The sequence below is a fragment of the Equus przewalskii genome, chromosome 22 (assembly GCF_037783145.1).
Source record: "Equus przewalskii isolate Varuska chromosome 22, EquPr2, whole genome shotgun sequence".
NCBI lineage: Eukaryota > Metazoa > Chordata > Mammalia > Perissodactyla > Equidae > Equus > Equus przewalskii.
Window position 1 is genome coordinate 30,247,554 of NC_091852.1, and position 16,369 is coordinate 30,263,922.

At 35.6% G+C, this 16,369-nt stretch overlaps 1 long non-coding RNA gene across 1 annotated transcript in view; it reads left to right on the plus strand.

Annotated features, from left to right (window-relative positions):
* The window catches only part of LOC139078545 (uncharacterized), a 125,851-nt gene extending 109,695 nt beyond the window's left edge, over positions 1-16,156 (plus strand). The window contains exon 3 of the long non-coding RNA XR_011531555.1: positions 15,968-16,156. This is a non-coding gene — a long non-coding RNA (uncharacterized lncRNA). The remainder of the gene's footprint in view (positions 1-15,967) is intronic.
* Positions 16,157-16,369: the final 213 nt, after the last annotated feature.

Below are 16,369 nucleotides of genomic sequence, written 5' to 3' on the forward strand. Positions count from 1 at the left end.
CCAGAGGCTGTCCTCAATTCCCTGTAATTTGGGGCTCTCCATAAGACAGCTTACAACATGGCAACTGGCTTCATCAATTTGAGCAAGTGGGAGTGAACAATTGAGAGAAAGTGAATGTGGACAAGAAAGAAGTCACAGTGATTTATAACCTAATCTTGAAGGATATTCCATTGCATGGGAGTATTCTGTTTATTAGAAGGAAATCGTTAGATCTAGTCTACATTCAAAGGAAAATGATTGGACAAAGGTTGAACTACAAGGAGGTGGGGATCATTTGAGAAGCTGCCTAAAACAGTGATTTTCTGAAGTGCTTGTTAAATATGAGGATTCCTTTGCCTCATTCCCATGGATTTTGTTTTGTTATATCATGGGGTAGGGATAACAGCCACTCCAAGTAATTTTGATGGAAAAAAACTGATTATACAGGGGCTGGCCCCGTGGCCCAGTGGTTAAGTTCACACGCTCCGCTTTGGCGGCCCAGGGTTTGGATTCTGAGCACGGACATGGCACCACTCATCAGGCCATGCTGAGGTGGTGTACCACATGCCACAACTAGAAGGACCCACAACTAAAATATACAACTATGTACTGGGGGGATTTAGGGAGAAAAAAAAAGAAGGGAAAAAAAAAAAAGAAGATTGGCAACAGCTGTTAGCTCAGGTGCCAATCTTAAAAAAAAAAAAAAACCTGATTATCCAAAGCTCTAATTTTAAAATGCTCAAAATTATTAATAAAATTAGTAAAAAATACAACTAACACACATAAATTTATTTTGATTCTCATAATGTATCACAATTAAGCAACAATTTTATACCTAACAAAAATCAAGAGCTATATTTCTCTAGCCTACTTTGGCAGAATAAATATCTCAATATCATATTATTATTGGCTAAATTTAGTTTTCTGCTCCCCATAAAAGTTAAAGGCATAGGGGCTGGCCCGGTGGCGCAGTGGTTAAGTTCGAATGTTCTGTTTCTTGGCGGCCCAGGGTTTGCCAGTTTGGATCCCGGGTGTGGACGTGGCACTGCTTGGCAAAAGCCATGCTGTGATAGGTGTCCCACGTATAAAGCAGAGAAGATGGGCGTGGATGTTAGCTCAGGGACAGTCTTCCTCAGCAAAAAGAGGAGGATTGGCAATAGTTAGCTCAGGGCTAATCTTCCTCAAAAAAAAACAGTTAAAGATATAATTTTCAAATATTGTTCTGTTTATTAATCTTAGTGAACATACATTTTGAATACTGAAAAGTCTATATTTAAGAAAAGTACTGAAATAAATTTGAAAAATAGCACACAATGAGAAATATATTTCCAAAATTGTATAAATGTATTTTGCATCTTATTTGTCAAAAAGTGGGTGTGTAAAGAGAAAGAAGCTTTCCTATTTTCCTATATTTATAGGTTCCAGAGTATAGATATTTAGATACATAAAAAGACACATATTGATATAGATATAGGTATAGGTAAAGATATATAGACTGTCGATAATGACAACTGAAAAGTTACATGAAAAATATATCCATTCACAAACAAAAGCATTCTGTTCCTTAACCATCTCTAGGGTATTTCTGAAGGCTCCCTGATTTCTCCTTCTCTTTCTTTCTCTTCCTTTCCCTTCCCTTCTCTTGTTACTTTGTACACTAATTTGGGAGTATTATCTGCCTCCATTATTGCTACTACTATCTACATATTCATGACCTAAAACTCTATAGCTTCAGCCCAAAATTTACTCATACAACAAAACCATTTATTCAGCTCCCTGCATCTGTATCTGTGTTTGACTTCCGTTTTCCCTACCAATTTTACCAGTTGTTTGTATGAATGTCTGATGTATGATGTTCTGAAAAACTTTGCAAATATGAAAATTATCACCTACATACTGTTGTCCCATCAACATTTATACAGAAGTCATTTTATTTTGAATACAAAAAATAAAAAATCTAAATCCCCTATTGATTTTGCTAGTCCTTCCAATTATCACTTTTTTTATTAATTTTTCTTTATGGACAAACTTCTGGAAGAAGCAGCCCCATCGTCTATGGCTGTGTTCGCAACTTCTATTCACTCTTTAATCCACTCCAATCTAGTTCTCATTCACATCACACCACTGAAAATTCTCTTCCATAGATTACCAATGGTCTCTTTTCTATTAATTTTCTAAGAGTGTAGCTTTTGGTTCTGATCTTTCCTTGCTCCTTCGTCAGGACTTAATTCTGTTAACTACTGCTTTCTTCTGAATTACTCTTCCTTAAACCTTCATGTTTTTACTCCTAATTTCTCTTCATGTGCCGGGCACATCCTTATCCTCTTCTGTTCTGACCTAAGTTATCGAACTTATCGTTTCTGCTTATATTTCATGGGTGAAAAGCAAGATGGAGAGCCACACTTAACTTCAAAGGGAGTGAGAAGAGCAAACCACTAATGTATTCAGAAGATGAGTGTCGGCGACACCACTCTTAATAATGCACCCTGTCTTAATGAACTATAAAGTCTAAGTCTGAATTGTAATCTTAAAGTATTTTTAAGAATCTTCAACTTTCTCTCATCTTATCAACCTCATTTCACTTGCAGATTGAGAGTCAAAAAGAGAGCTTATTAGATTATTGAAAGCCAATATGACTGGTCCCTTTCTTTCCCACTTAACAAATACCCAAAAAACCCAGTGCAAGCAAATAAGCTTTCCATGAAAAATATAGTCCCCAATTTCTTAGTACCAATTTTGATTCAGTATCTTTTGGCTACATTGGAAAAGACTGCTGTGATTTCCTCTGTCGTGGATGAGCCTGGAGATGAACCATCAGGGTAGCAGTTTCTGTCTTGCTTTATAACAGACACATGATTTCATTATCTCAGAATTAGTGTTTCCAAAAATAGATATTTTTACTAGGGACATATTCCAAAGGGAAAATAGTTATAAATATGTATGCAAGCATATTCATTGTGGCATGGTGTGGTGTTGGCAAAAATCTGAAACCAAACTAACTGTCCAGAAGCTGAAGTATGGCTTCATAAATATTTACATGCCAAATTAGTGGAATATATTTTAGCCATATAAATGGTCATTGTGAAGAGTCATATGAACATGGATAGTTCTTTTTGATAAGCAAAAGAGCTGAATGAAATAATGCACTACACCAATTAAAATAAGAAGGTCTCTTGGAATTAACCATAAGATGAGTGCACTTAATACCTTACAGTTCTGTATATTTTTTATATTAAATTACCATTGCAATTGTTATATTGTGCATGATGAGCAAAAATAGAAAGAAAATAAATATTGAATATTAGGAAGATGGATATTGAAGATAAAGCTAAGCTTCTGCCAATGGGAGCTCCTTTTCTGGGATTATGTGTTTGTTTATGATTAAGACTTCAAAGAGGGTATAAATGATCAGGGAGTGGTTTGTAAAGAGGCTACCAAAACAACGAAGGTGAAAAAAACGAGATTTTGCAGTCAGGAAAAATGAGAAGTGATGATATTAATATTTTCCATTGAAGTTTTCAGATATGGAGCTACAAGAAGGCACAATGTGGTCATAAGCAATGCCAATATCACATTTTCCACTTAAGCCTGATTATTGATTTTATGCTTTTGGTGGCTGGTAGCTAATTAGTAATGTATGGTGCAAGAACATGAACCCATAGGGAGAAAAATTCATATTCTGTGGAGTACGTAGCCATATTATTCCTGTAGAAAGTGCTTGCACAGTTCAGTTTCTTAACAAGATAACCTAATGCAAATAATTCTTAATTAGGCTCGACAGTGTCAAATACATAATTGGAAAGGCACAGAGAGAATACTAAAGTATCATGGAGGTAACAATCTCATGAAATACCTGCCACCCTTAGGGTTGATGGGAGAAAGGAAGTGGTTTGGATCATTAAAATTTTGGAGAAAGGGTCCAGCACAACTAAACCTCTGACCTCCGAGGAGGTAGGTTCAGTCCAGCAGCTACGTGATCTCTGAACTCAAAGAGAACCAGACTTCTAAAGATGAGGTGCCAGATCAAGGTGTTGGTATTTCTGAAGAGGAACATTGATGCTGTTTTTGTAACTTTTGTATAAAGCTGCAAATTAGAATCAACTGCTGCTATTGGAAGCAACTGCTGCTGCTAGGGTGAAGAAGCAAGGTTGCTAAAGGGACAGGAGGCAGAAAGGAAACAAGGCCTGCCTTCCACCTCCAGCCTCTCAGTCTCTCTCAAGTCCATCATCGGCAGAGCCTGAAAGGGAGCAAGTTTTGCAGAACAAAAATGTGGTGTGTAGAGTCCCCATTCCCAGCGTCATAAAACAGATTATTGAGAGATATAACTGGTACCAAAGGAGTCAGCAGAGATCATTGGCCAGAGTACATATGCACAGAGTCATTTATGGATTCATTTGTGTATTCAGGTGCCATGAATATTAATATACATTGATTACATGAAAAGGAAATTGCTAATCTCCTCATATATAAGTAAGTATAATATATGGTCCTCAGGCTCCACAGGATTATTATTTAGTAGTGAGTTTCATCCTAGGTCCTAAGTTATTGTCTGGATTTATATTAGTTAGCTTGTCATTATTACTAATAGCATCACATTTTACTTTGAAAAGTGTTCCAATTTGGGTGATAAATTATATAGTTACTGAACGCATAACTTACACATAAATAGACATGTTCAATCGACGTTAATTTGCATTTTACTAGCAACATATTTAAGAAGTATTAGTGATAAAATGAAGGGAACACATAACTATATTGGTATAGATAGCGTAAATGATGTGAAAGAAAACATTCTTGAAGGAGGAAATGTTTGAGTTGGGTGTTAGAAGATGAGTGGAAGTTTACCGTTGTCTTGAGGCAAATAAGGACACTTCAGATGGCAGAGACAACATGGAAAATGCATGAAGTTCTAATCAAGATGTAGAATGAATTTTCAAGTTCATATGTAGACATAAGCAACTAACCAAAAGGATCCACTGATGACTCTGAATCTACCCAAATACTTCAATTAAGACTACGGTGTGGATGCTGCTAGGGGCATTGCAGATATCTCATTTACAATTGAGAGAAATAAAATCAGGGATGTTTCCAGTTTTTTCCTGTTGTGAATAAAGCTTTTGTAAACATTTGTGTATAGGTTTTGCTTGAACATAGATCTTCATTTCTCTGGGAAAAATGCTCACGAGTGTAATTAATTGTTGAGTTGAAGATATATCATTTTCAGTGGAGTATTTTAGCTGTTCTGCTTGTATATCTTTATCTCACTTCTCTTTTCAACACTTGAATAACTGCCATAAGCTGGTATTTGCACTTGGCAGGGTTTGTAATTGACGAGTGAGCATGTATGCATGCATGAGTGCTTGTGTGTGTGCATGTGTGGTGTGCTTGTGTCTGTGTAGGACTGTCCCTCATGGAGGAAGCACTGGGCCAAAAAGATTACAGTTACAAAAGGAAAGAAAGAGATAAAACTTCCAAAATATTCTTTGGCAATCTTTCCAGGTCTAAATATTTGGTGAATAGATAATAATAAGAAACTTGTTATTGAATAAAACATGTGCAGGAAAAGCACTAGACTTTTCTTCCATGGATTTGAGATACCATCTATCCTCCCTTGTTTTGGGATGTGTTTACTTCTTTTACACCAAGATAAATAAGTACAATGATTTTTAGATACATTGGAGATACCCATCTGGTATGTTTTCAGGGAGAAACACACCTGGGAACTGAACAATGCTGCACAGCCCTGAACTGTAACATCTAATTATTACTGGCTGGGAAAGCCATACTGAATGGGTCAGCTTTTAGATAATGCTGCTTTATGTGTTTCTCTTGTCAAGCTATCTACTTGTCATTTATGTAGCTACCGATGGATGCCTCCATTCATCAGGTGTTTGAAAGCAGTATTCCTTTGGAGGACAGGGATTAGTATAGAGGTTTGAAAATATAATACCTGAAGAAATGGCCTAGACTATCTCATGAACCAATAAAAGAAGACACACATAATTACTGATGTTGCCTTCAATCTCCTCAATGATACTCAAAAAAAATTAAAACCTCCCATCTGATGTCTGAGCACTTCTGTCTGTCTGATATTTTCTTCCAGTTTTACTCCTTTTCAAGTCTTCTTTCATAAAATCTTTCATTTGAAAGTTGTATTTTGAGCTTCCTAGATAAAAGATGGGCATGATATTATTAATTAAATATCTGTCAGTCACTCAGGGTAGCAAAAATAACCATTTTTCAGAAGGATGAAGCAGTCATTTTCTAAAATTTCTGCTAAAGTTTAATGCAAGCAAATATAATCCCTTGCTGGATAAATTAAACAAATACAATGATGAAACATTATTGTGGGGGAATTTATCAGATTATTCAGTTAATAGAAATAATTTTTCTTTACCCTACAAACTCTTGGTATAAGCAAAACTCATATATTCATATACTCTTAAGTATATTCTTAAGTATAAGAATACTGTTTGAGAGCTATACCTTGGACATGGTATCATTGGCATATTTAGATATTTTAAAAACTATTTTAGGGGCCAGCCCAGAAGCCCAGTGGTTAAATGTGCACAGTCTGATTTGGTGGCCTGAGGTTCGCCAGTTCGGATCCTGGGTGCAGACATGGCACTGCTTGACGCGCCATGCTGTGGTAGGCATCTCAAGTATAAAGTAGAGGAAGATGGGCATGAGTGTTAGCTTAGGGCAAGTCTTCCTCAGCAAAAAGAGGAGGATTGGCAGCAGTTAGCTCTGGGCTAATCTTCCTCAAAAAGAAAAAACTATTTTACATAAGCAATTGATGCTTCAACATAAAATTTTTCTAAAAAATTGATATTTTAAAAATCTACATTTTCAAGAAATGGTTCAATACAACAATTTTAAAACACATTTTAGAAAGATTATACTGAAGCTCCACATTTATTTTTGCTTCCATGTTAAATTTAGTCTTAACAGTTTTTGTTCACCTCTCCTTTGCTAACAATTCTTTAAAGGAGTCAGTTATGTATATTTCCCAACATAATGTGTATTACTGATAGCAGTCTCATGACCACATACTCACAATACATACTCACACCACCTCTCATGATAGACTCTAATGACCACATGCTGTGTTGTGCATGATTCTCTCCATGACAGTTATGGTTTTATTCTATTATTTTCCATTCAAGAGACTATGTAGTGATTCAAACTAGGGATAATGAGGCAATTATTAGCAAAGCACAATACTGGATTTTAGTGATCAATTATTACTAATAAATAATTTGTAACACATCTCAAAGCTGATTATGACATGCCTGCATCATAATACAGCAGCTGAAAAAAACAGTATTGACACATATCCAAATTGATAATTGTGGTGAATATGAAAGAGCTTGCTTTAGATATAAACATGCATTGGGCAACGTTTGTTAAAAGCTCCTTGTCAACTCCTAAGTTGGGAATTCCTGTTCCCTCACTTGCAGTGTTTAATTATCACTTACTAGGGAATTCACATAAAAAGGGTGAAATTTTCCACTGTCAACGTTATGATTAGAGAGACAAGTGAGGAAGAAAAGATTAATTGGATTGAGAAGTTCACTATAAAGTAAAATCAGATACAGAATACAAAAATAAAAAAGAACATGCATTTATAGACAGAAATATTGAAAACTGGTTACAAGGTCCATAACTGTACTTTACAGTAGATGCCCTGATAGTCAACCTAATAAAAATTCTCCCTCCTCTGTGAAGCTTTTCTCTTCCTATTTTCTATCATCATTTCCTCCCGAGTGCCTAAAAATCCTAATATTTGTGTCATCTATTAGGTAATTAATCTCGTGCTGCTTTACAACATCTCTTATCTTGTTAACATCAACTATTATATATTCGTTTTTTGTTTGTTTGTTTACTAAAGCTCATTTCCCTTAGGTAGTCCATAAATTGCTTTAAATCAGAGGCCATTTTCTATACTTCTTTGCCCATGAGTATATAGTGGGCTGAGTTAAACAATTCTAATGTTAATGGTGTTAAGTTAGAGACAGGTGTGGCCTCATGACCATGCCAGCATGTTGTTTTTGTTTTTGTTTTTGTTTTTAGGATTTCAATCTGTTGATAGCTGGACATGAGGTATCAGTAAAAGGAATTGCTGGAAATGGGTCTTCAGTAATGTGGTGGTGAGGTGTTGGGGAAGGAGAAGTCTCTAGTTCTATGATTGGATCTCAGTCTTTTTGTGAGTCTATGCCTCTGTCTTTGAATTTTGAAAGTGTTTCTCAGTTTTTTTCTCTTGCATTATGTGAGACAGGATGGTTACACTGGGCTGTATTTGGGTATTTCCCTTCTACATGGAAGACTGGAGCCAGCTGGATTGGGTATTTCCTTTCCCCAGTTCAGATAGGCTCTGATAATACCCCAGGTGATTAGGCTTTAGTTAACGACTTTCTCCTGTGGGCAGGCTTGTTAAGAAGAATAGATAGCTTTGGGATATTTCAAAATGGTTCCCATTCTCTTCCTTCTGCCGGAAGCAGGAGGGGATTTTTCTGAGATATTTACTGTGGGAACCTGGTGGAGCTCTTGGGGGTAAATCTCATAATATTGTGAGGTCCTCCCTATGACTGGGTCCCCTGGAGTTTTTAACTCTCAGAGTTGTCCACACTGAGCCTTCAGCAATTTGAAAAACCCTGAAACAGTTCAGGTTTTCCTTCCCCAGCACTGGTTTCAGGGTTAGTTTCTACTCATAAATCTGTGCCCAGACAAGTCCTGGTTCTTTGTTATTAGCATGCCTGTCTCTCCAATCTTGGGATTAGTAGTTTGCCCTGTGTCCTCCTCTCTCCAGTGGATCCAAGAAGAGTTGTTGTTTTTTCAATCTGCTTAGCTTTTTACTTCTTGTTAGAATGGAATGGTGACTTCCAAACTCCTTACAAGCAGAAATGGAAACTAGAAGTCTATGGTTTCTTTTTGAGGTGATGAAAATGTTACTGGACACAAACACAGGTTCTTTTACCCACCACACAAGAGGGGCCAAAATGAAAACTAGACTTTCAGGCTTATGGCAAAGAAAGGGGTTTATTTTGGGTGACGTCAGCTGGGAGACAAGAGTAAGCCCTCAAATTCATCTTCTCTAAAGATGGGAGGCAAGGGTTTTTAAAGATTGGGGGGAATGTGGCTGCTTGTAGGGAAGAGGAGCATGTGGCCTTGATGGTTGGCACCTTCCCGTCAGTTTCCATTTGGCCTTGTGAGGCTGCTTTCAGAGAGGGGGATGGCAAGATAAGGCAATCTGCAGGTAGATGTTCTTGGTTGTCTGCCTCTGTGATGGATGGTGTAGTCTGGTGCCAGGACACAGAGGAGTTGGGGTCTGGGAAACTTCAGCTTCTTGATATTTTCTAGATATCAGTTTCCCTATAATAAACTTCAAAGATCTATAATTAGCCAAAACTTTAGTGTGAGCCCAGCATCAGGCCACCTGTGCTTTTAACAATTTGTAATTTCTATTTGACTTGTGAAGCTCAGGAAAAGGAAGCTTAAAGAAACTGATATTTACATATGAATGTAACTAAAGAAGCAAGGAAAGGGGATGGGTGCTTTTGCTTTTAATCCCATATATGCTGGGTTAAATGTTAGTGAACTGATATCAGGGTTGGCATCAAAAATGGTCTAACCAGATGGCTTCCCTTGTGAATTCTACCAAACATTCAAAGAATTAATACTTGTCCTTCTCAAACTCTTCCAAAAAACTGAAGAGGAAGGGAAGCTTCCTAACTCATTCTACAAAGTCAACAATACCCTGATAACAAAACCAGATGGGGACAGCACAAAAAAAGGAAATTACAGGCCAATATCACTAATGAACATCAATGCAAAAATCCTCAACAAAAAACTAGCAAATTGAATAAAATAATACATGAAAAAGATTATACAGCATGATCAAGTGGGATTTATCCCAGGGATGCAGGGATGGTTCAACATCTGCAAATCAATCAACATCATATACCACATTAACAAAATCAAGAATAAAAATCACATGATCATCTCAATAGATGCAGAGAAAACATTTGACAAGATACAGCATCTGTTTATGATAAAAACTCTAAATAAAATGGGTATAGAAGGAAAGTACCTCAACATAATAAAGGCCATATATGACCATTCCACAGCTAACATCATTGTCAGTGGACGAAAACTGAAATCCATCCCTCTAAGAACAGGAACCAGACAAGGATGCCCACTTTCACCACTCTTATTTAACATAGAATTGGAAGTCCTAGCTGGAGCAATCAGGCAAGAAAAATAAATAAAAGGGATCTAAATTGGAAAGGAAGAAGTGAAACTGTCACTACTTGCAGATGACATGATTTTATATATAGAAAACCCTAAAGAATCCACTAAAAACTTTTAGAAATAATAAATGAATACAGTTAAGTTGCAGGATACAAAATCAACATACAAAAATCAGTTGCATTTCTATACACCAACAACGAAGTAGCAGAAAGAGAAATTAAGAATATAATCCCACTTACAACTGTGACCAAAAGAATAAAATACCTAGGAATAAACTTAACCAAAGAGCTAAAAGACCTGTACACTGAAATCTATAAAATATCGTTGAAAGAAATTGAAGAAGACACAAAGAAATGGAGAGATATTCCATGCTACTGGATTGGAAGAATTAGCATAGTTAAAATGTCCATACTTCCTAAAGCAATCTATAGATTCAACACAATCCCAATCAAAGTTCCAACAACGTTTTTCACAGAAACAGAACAAAGAATTCTAAAATTTATATGGAAGAACAAAAGACCCCAAATAGCCAAAGGAATCCTGAGAAAAAAGAACAAAGCTGGAGATATCACACTCTTTTGTTTCAAAATATACAACAAAGCCATAGTAACCAAAACAGCATGGTACTGGCACAAAAACAGACACATAAATCAACGGAACAGAATTGAGAGCCCAGAAATAAGTCCACACATATATGGACAACTAAGTTTTGATGAGGGAGACAAGAACACGCAATGGAGAAAAGAATGAAAGTAGACCATATGTTCCACAATGCCCCCAAATCAACTCAAAATGGATTAAAGACTTGAATGTAAGATCTGAAACCCTTAAGCTCCCAGAAGAAAACTAGGCAGTACGCTCTTTGACATTTCTCTTAGTAGCATTATTTCCAGTACCATGTCTGACTGTGCAAGGAAAACAATAGAAAAAATAAACAAATGGGACAAAATCAAACAAAAAACTTCTGCACAGCAAAGGAAACCATCAACAAAACAAAAAGACCATCTAAAAATTGGGAGAAATATTTGCAAACCACATATCAGATAAGGGGTTAATATCCAAAATATACAAAGAACTCACACATCTCAACAACAAAAAAACTAACAACCCAATTAAAAGATGGGCAAAAGATCTGAACAGAGATTTCTCCAAAGAAGATATACAGAATGCCAAAGGCAGATGAAACAATGTTCAACATCATTAATTATCAGGGAAATGCAAAGCAAAACTACAATGAGATATCACCTCACTCACATCAGAATGGCAATAATTAACAAGACAGGAAACAATAAGTGTTGGAGAGGATGTGGAGAGAAGGGAACCCTCATACACTGCTGGTGGGAGGGCAAACTGGTGCAGCCTCTATAGAAAATAGTATGCAGTTTCCACAGAAAGTTAAGTGTAGATTTACCATAAGATCCAGCTATTCCACTGCTGGGTAATTAGCCAAAGAACTTGAAAATACAAATGCATAAAGATATATGCACCCCTATGTTCATCACAAGCATTATTCACAACAGCCAAGACTTGGAAGCAGCCTGAGTCAAGGGACAAATGGATAAACAAGATGTGGTATATATACACAATGGAATACTACTCAGCCATAAGAAATGATGAAATCCAGCCATTTGTGACAGCATGGGTGGAACTTGAGGGTATTTTGCTAAGTGAAATAAGCCAGAGGAAGAAAGTCAAATACTATATGATCTCACTCCTAAGTAGAATATAAAAACAATGACAAACACATACACAGCAATAGAGATTGGATTGGTGGTTACCAGAAGGGAAGAAGAGACAGAGGAGGGCAAAAGGTGTGATTAGGCACATATGTGTGGTGATGAATTTTAATTAGTCTTTGAATGGTGAACATGGTGTAGTCTATACAGAATTTGAAATATATTACGATGTACACCTGAAATTTGTATAATGCTATAAACAAATGTTACTGCAATAAAAAAATAATAAATTAACAAAAAAGGTCTAAAATTGACTGTAATAATGGTGCACATATCTGTGACTATAGTAAAAACTTTTGAATTAATCACTTTATATGGGTGAATTGAACAGTATATTAACTGTATGTTGATAATAGTATCTTAAAAAGGACAGTATAAATGTATTTTTCTTTGAACTCCCTTTTTTATCCTATGAGACTCAAAAGGCAACCACAAAAGGTAGTAATAATAAGTCTTTCTGATGGAAATACAATGTATAAAGATATAATTTGTGACATGAAGGGTGAAACAGAGTATGTAAAATGAAAGTTTTTATATACTATGGAAATTAAATTATTATTAACATGAACTAGAATCTTGTAAATTAAGATATTAATGGTAACTTTCAGTGCAGCCATTTAGGAAATAACTCTAAATATATAACAAAACAAATAAAAAATTTAAGTGGCACGTTATAAGATACCTATTTAACACAAAAGAAGCCGATAATGGAGGAACTGTGGAACAAAAAAGACATAAGCTATATGGAAAAGACGAAATAAAGTAATGAGGAAAACAATTTATTGTTGCATTTGTAGCATATATAAATATGTTATATATAACAATAGCACAGAAAAGGGAGGCAAGAGGGAATAAAGTTAAAAATTGACAATTACACATTTTACTGTAATTAAATCAGCATAAATCAGAAGTAGATTTTGGTAAAATGAGTTGTATATTGTGAGCACTACAGCAAACACTAAGATATTAAGTAAAAAATATATAGTGAAAAAATCCTTAAAGGAATGACATCGTTACTTTAGATATACTCACTTAAGGCAAAATAATGTATTGCAAGAGGAAAAGAAGAAAAAATGAGATATGTAACAAAACAAAATGTAACATGGAAGATGTGTATAGCTGTGTCGTAATTGTTAGCGCTGTTGGAAAACAACTTTATCAGCTAGTGCATAGTGTTCATGCACAGTTTCTTTTGCCTGCATCTTATACACTTCACACATTACCAAAGGTACTTATGTCTGCATTTTCCCCCAATTCTCTATAAAGAGATTGATTTAGACATCTCAAAAGCAGATAGTTTTTTCCTACATTCCTTCTTTGGATCCTCTGCTCTCCTAAATAATTATTGTTTTTTAATTTGCACCCATTAAGGTCCATTCTTTGTATTTTCATTTTCCATAAATTTTGATAAATTCAAAATGTCATGTATCCACCAGTACAACGTTATACAAAATAACTTCATAGCCCTAAAAATCCCATCCTTTATCTATTCAGTCCTCTCCCTGGCACCCTCTGCTACTTCTGGCAACCACTATCCTTTTACAGTCTATAATCTTGCCTTTTCTAGAATTCATAAATTAGAATAATACAACATGCAGGATTTTCTGACTGCCTTATTTCACTTAGCAATATGCATTTAAGCTTCCTTTATATAATTTTTGTAAATTTATAGCTCATATTTTTCTTTTTATCACAGAATAATTTTCAGTTGTATAGATTAATGCAACTTGTTTCTCCATTCACCTATTGAAGATCACTTTGATTGCCTCCAGTTCTTGGTGATTATGAAAAAAGTTACTATAAGATTTTGCAAGCAGGTCTTTCTTTGAACATAGGTTTCAAATCAGTTGGATAAGTACCTAGGAATATAATTAGTAGATTCTATGCCAAGAATCTGCTTCATTTTGTAAGAAACTGCCATTCTTCCAAAATCACTGTCCCATTTTTGATTCCCGCCAGCAACTGCATGAGAGTTCTTTCTGCTTTACATCTTTCCCAGCAGTTATTGTCAGTATTGGGAGTTTAGCAATTCTAATAGACGTGCAGTGGTATCATATTTAATATTGCATTTTCCTAATGAAAAATACTGGTGAGCATATCTTCATATACTCCCTTTTCATCTATGTATCTTTGATGGTGTGACTTTTCAGATCTTTTTCTCATTCTTAAGTTGGATTTTTTGTTTTTCTCTTGTTTAATTTTAAGGGTTCTTTGCATATTTTGGCTGTAAGTCCTTCATCAAGTATGCTTCTTTTTTTTGCAAAATTTTCCCTTCAGTCTGTTGCTTGTCTTTTTATTATCTTAACATTGTATTTTGTGGGGGAGACGTGTTTCATTTCATAAAGTATAACTTTTTTTTTCATGGATCGTGATTTTGGTTTTGTATCTAAAAAGTCACTACCAAAACCACGGTCATGAAGATATCCTCCTGTGTTTTCTTCTGGAAGGTTCTGTGTTGTTTTGCATTTAGGTCAATGGTCAATAGTTTTGAGTTAATATTATGAAAGGTGTAGACCTATATCTACATTCTTTTTTTGCATATAACAGTTCAATACTTCCAGCATCATTTGTCGAAAAGAGTATCCTGTCTCTATTAAATTGCCTTTGCTTCTTTGTAAAACGTTGGTTGACTATATTTGCCTTGGTGTGTCTCCAGGATGTTTTTCTGTTCCATTTAACTATGTGTCCATTCTCTTAGCAATACTATTCTGTCTTGATTATTGTAGCTTTATAGTAAACCTTGAAGTTGAGTTGTGTGAGTCCGTTGACTTTCCTTGTCTACTTTGGTTTTGTATTGGCTAATCTGGTCTTTTGCTTTTCCATATAAACTTGAGAATCAGTTTATAGAAATCTACAAAGTACCATGCTGGGATTTTGACTGAGATAGCATTGAATCTATACATCAAAATTGGAAGATTTGACTTCTTACAGATACTGTTTTCCAATACATGAGTACAGAATATCCATCCATTTATTTAGATCTTATTTTGTTTCTTTCATCAGAATTTTGTATTTTTCTAAAAATAGATCTAAAGAGAGATGCATATAGTTTTTTGTATTCATACTTATTTCATTTTATGTGTAACCTTAAATGATATTGTCTCTTATTTTCAAATTCCAATTGTTAATTACCGATACATAGGAAAGCAATTGAATTTTGTCCAATAATTTTGTAGATTGCAAATTTGCTATAATCACTTGTTAGCTTTAGGAGATTTTTTGTTGATACTTTAGGATTTCTTTATGGACATTCATGTCATCTGTGAACAAAGAAAGTTTTATTTTTACTTTTCAGTCTGTGTATTTTCTATTTGCTTTTCTTGTCTAACTGCTTTAGCTAACAATTACAGTATGACATTTAAAAAAAAAGGGTGGTGAGAGGGGACCTCCTTGCCTGCTCCGAATCTTAATGAAAAAGCATCTAGTTTCTCACCATTAAGTAAAATGTTAGCTATGGGTTTGTTTTGTTTTTTTTTTTAAAGATTTTATTTTTTCCTTTTTCTCCCCAAAGCCCCCCGTACATAGTTGTATATTCTTCGTTGTGGGTCCTTCTAGTTGTGGCATGTGGGACGCTGCCTCAGCGTGGTCTGATGAGCAGTGCCATGTCCGCACCCAGGATTCAAACCAACGAAACACTGGGCCGCCTGCAGCGGAGCGCGAGAACTTAACCACTCAGCCACGGGGCCAGCCCCTTAGCTGTGGGTTTTTTGTAGGTGTTCCCTATCAATTTGAGGAAGTCCCCTTCTCTTTCTTGTTTGTTGAATGTTTTTATCATGAATAGATATTGGAATTTGTTAAAAACTTTTTTAAAAAGAAAATCTGTTGATATGATCTGTGATTTTTCTTAAACCTAATGATGTGAGAGATTATATTAGTTGATTTTTTTTTTTTTTTTGAGGAAGAATTAGCCATGAGCTGACATCTGCTGCCAGTCCTCTTCTTTTTGCTGAGGAAGACTGGCCCTGAGCTGACATCCGTGCCCATCCTCCTCCACTTTATAGGTGGGATGCCTACCACAGCATGGCGTGCCAAGCAGTGCCATGTCCACACCTGGGATCCAAAGCAGCGAACACCGGGCTGCCGAATTGGAAGTGCCAACCCAGCCACTGAGCCACAAAGCCGTCCCCTATATTAATTGATTTTTGAATGTTGAACGAGCCTTATATATATGAAATAAATCCCACTTGATCATGGCGTATGATTCTTTTGATATATTTTTGGATTTGATTTGCTAAGATTTTCTTGAGGATTTTTGCATCTATTCATAAGAGATATAGGTAAGTAGTTTTCCATTCTTGTAATATTTTTATTTGGTATTGATATTAGGATAATGCTAACATCGTAGAATGAGTTAGGAAGTATTTCCTCTGCTTCTACTTTTTTGAAAGAGATTTTAAACAATT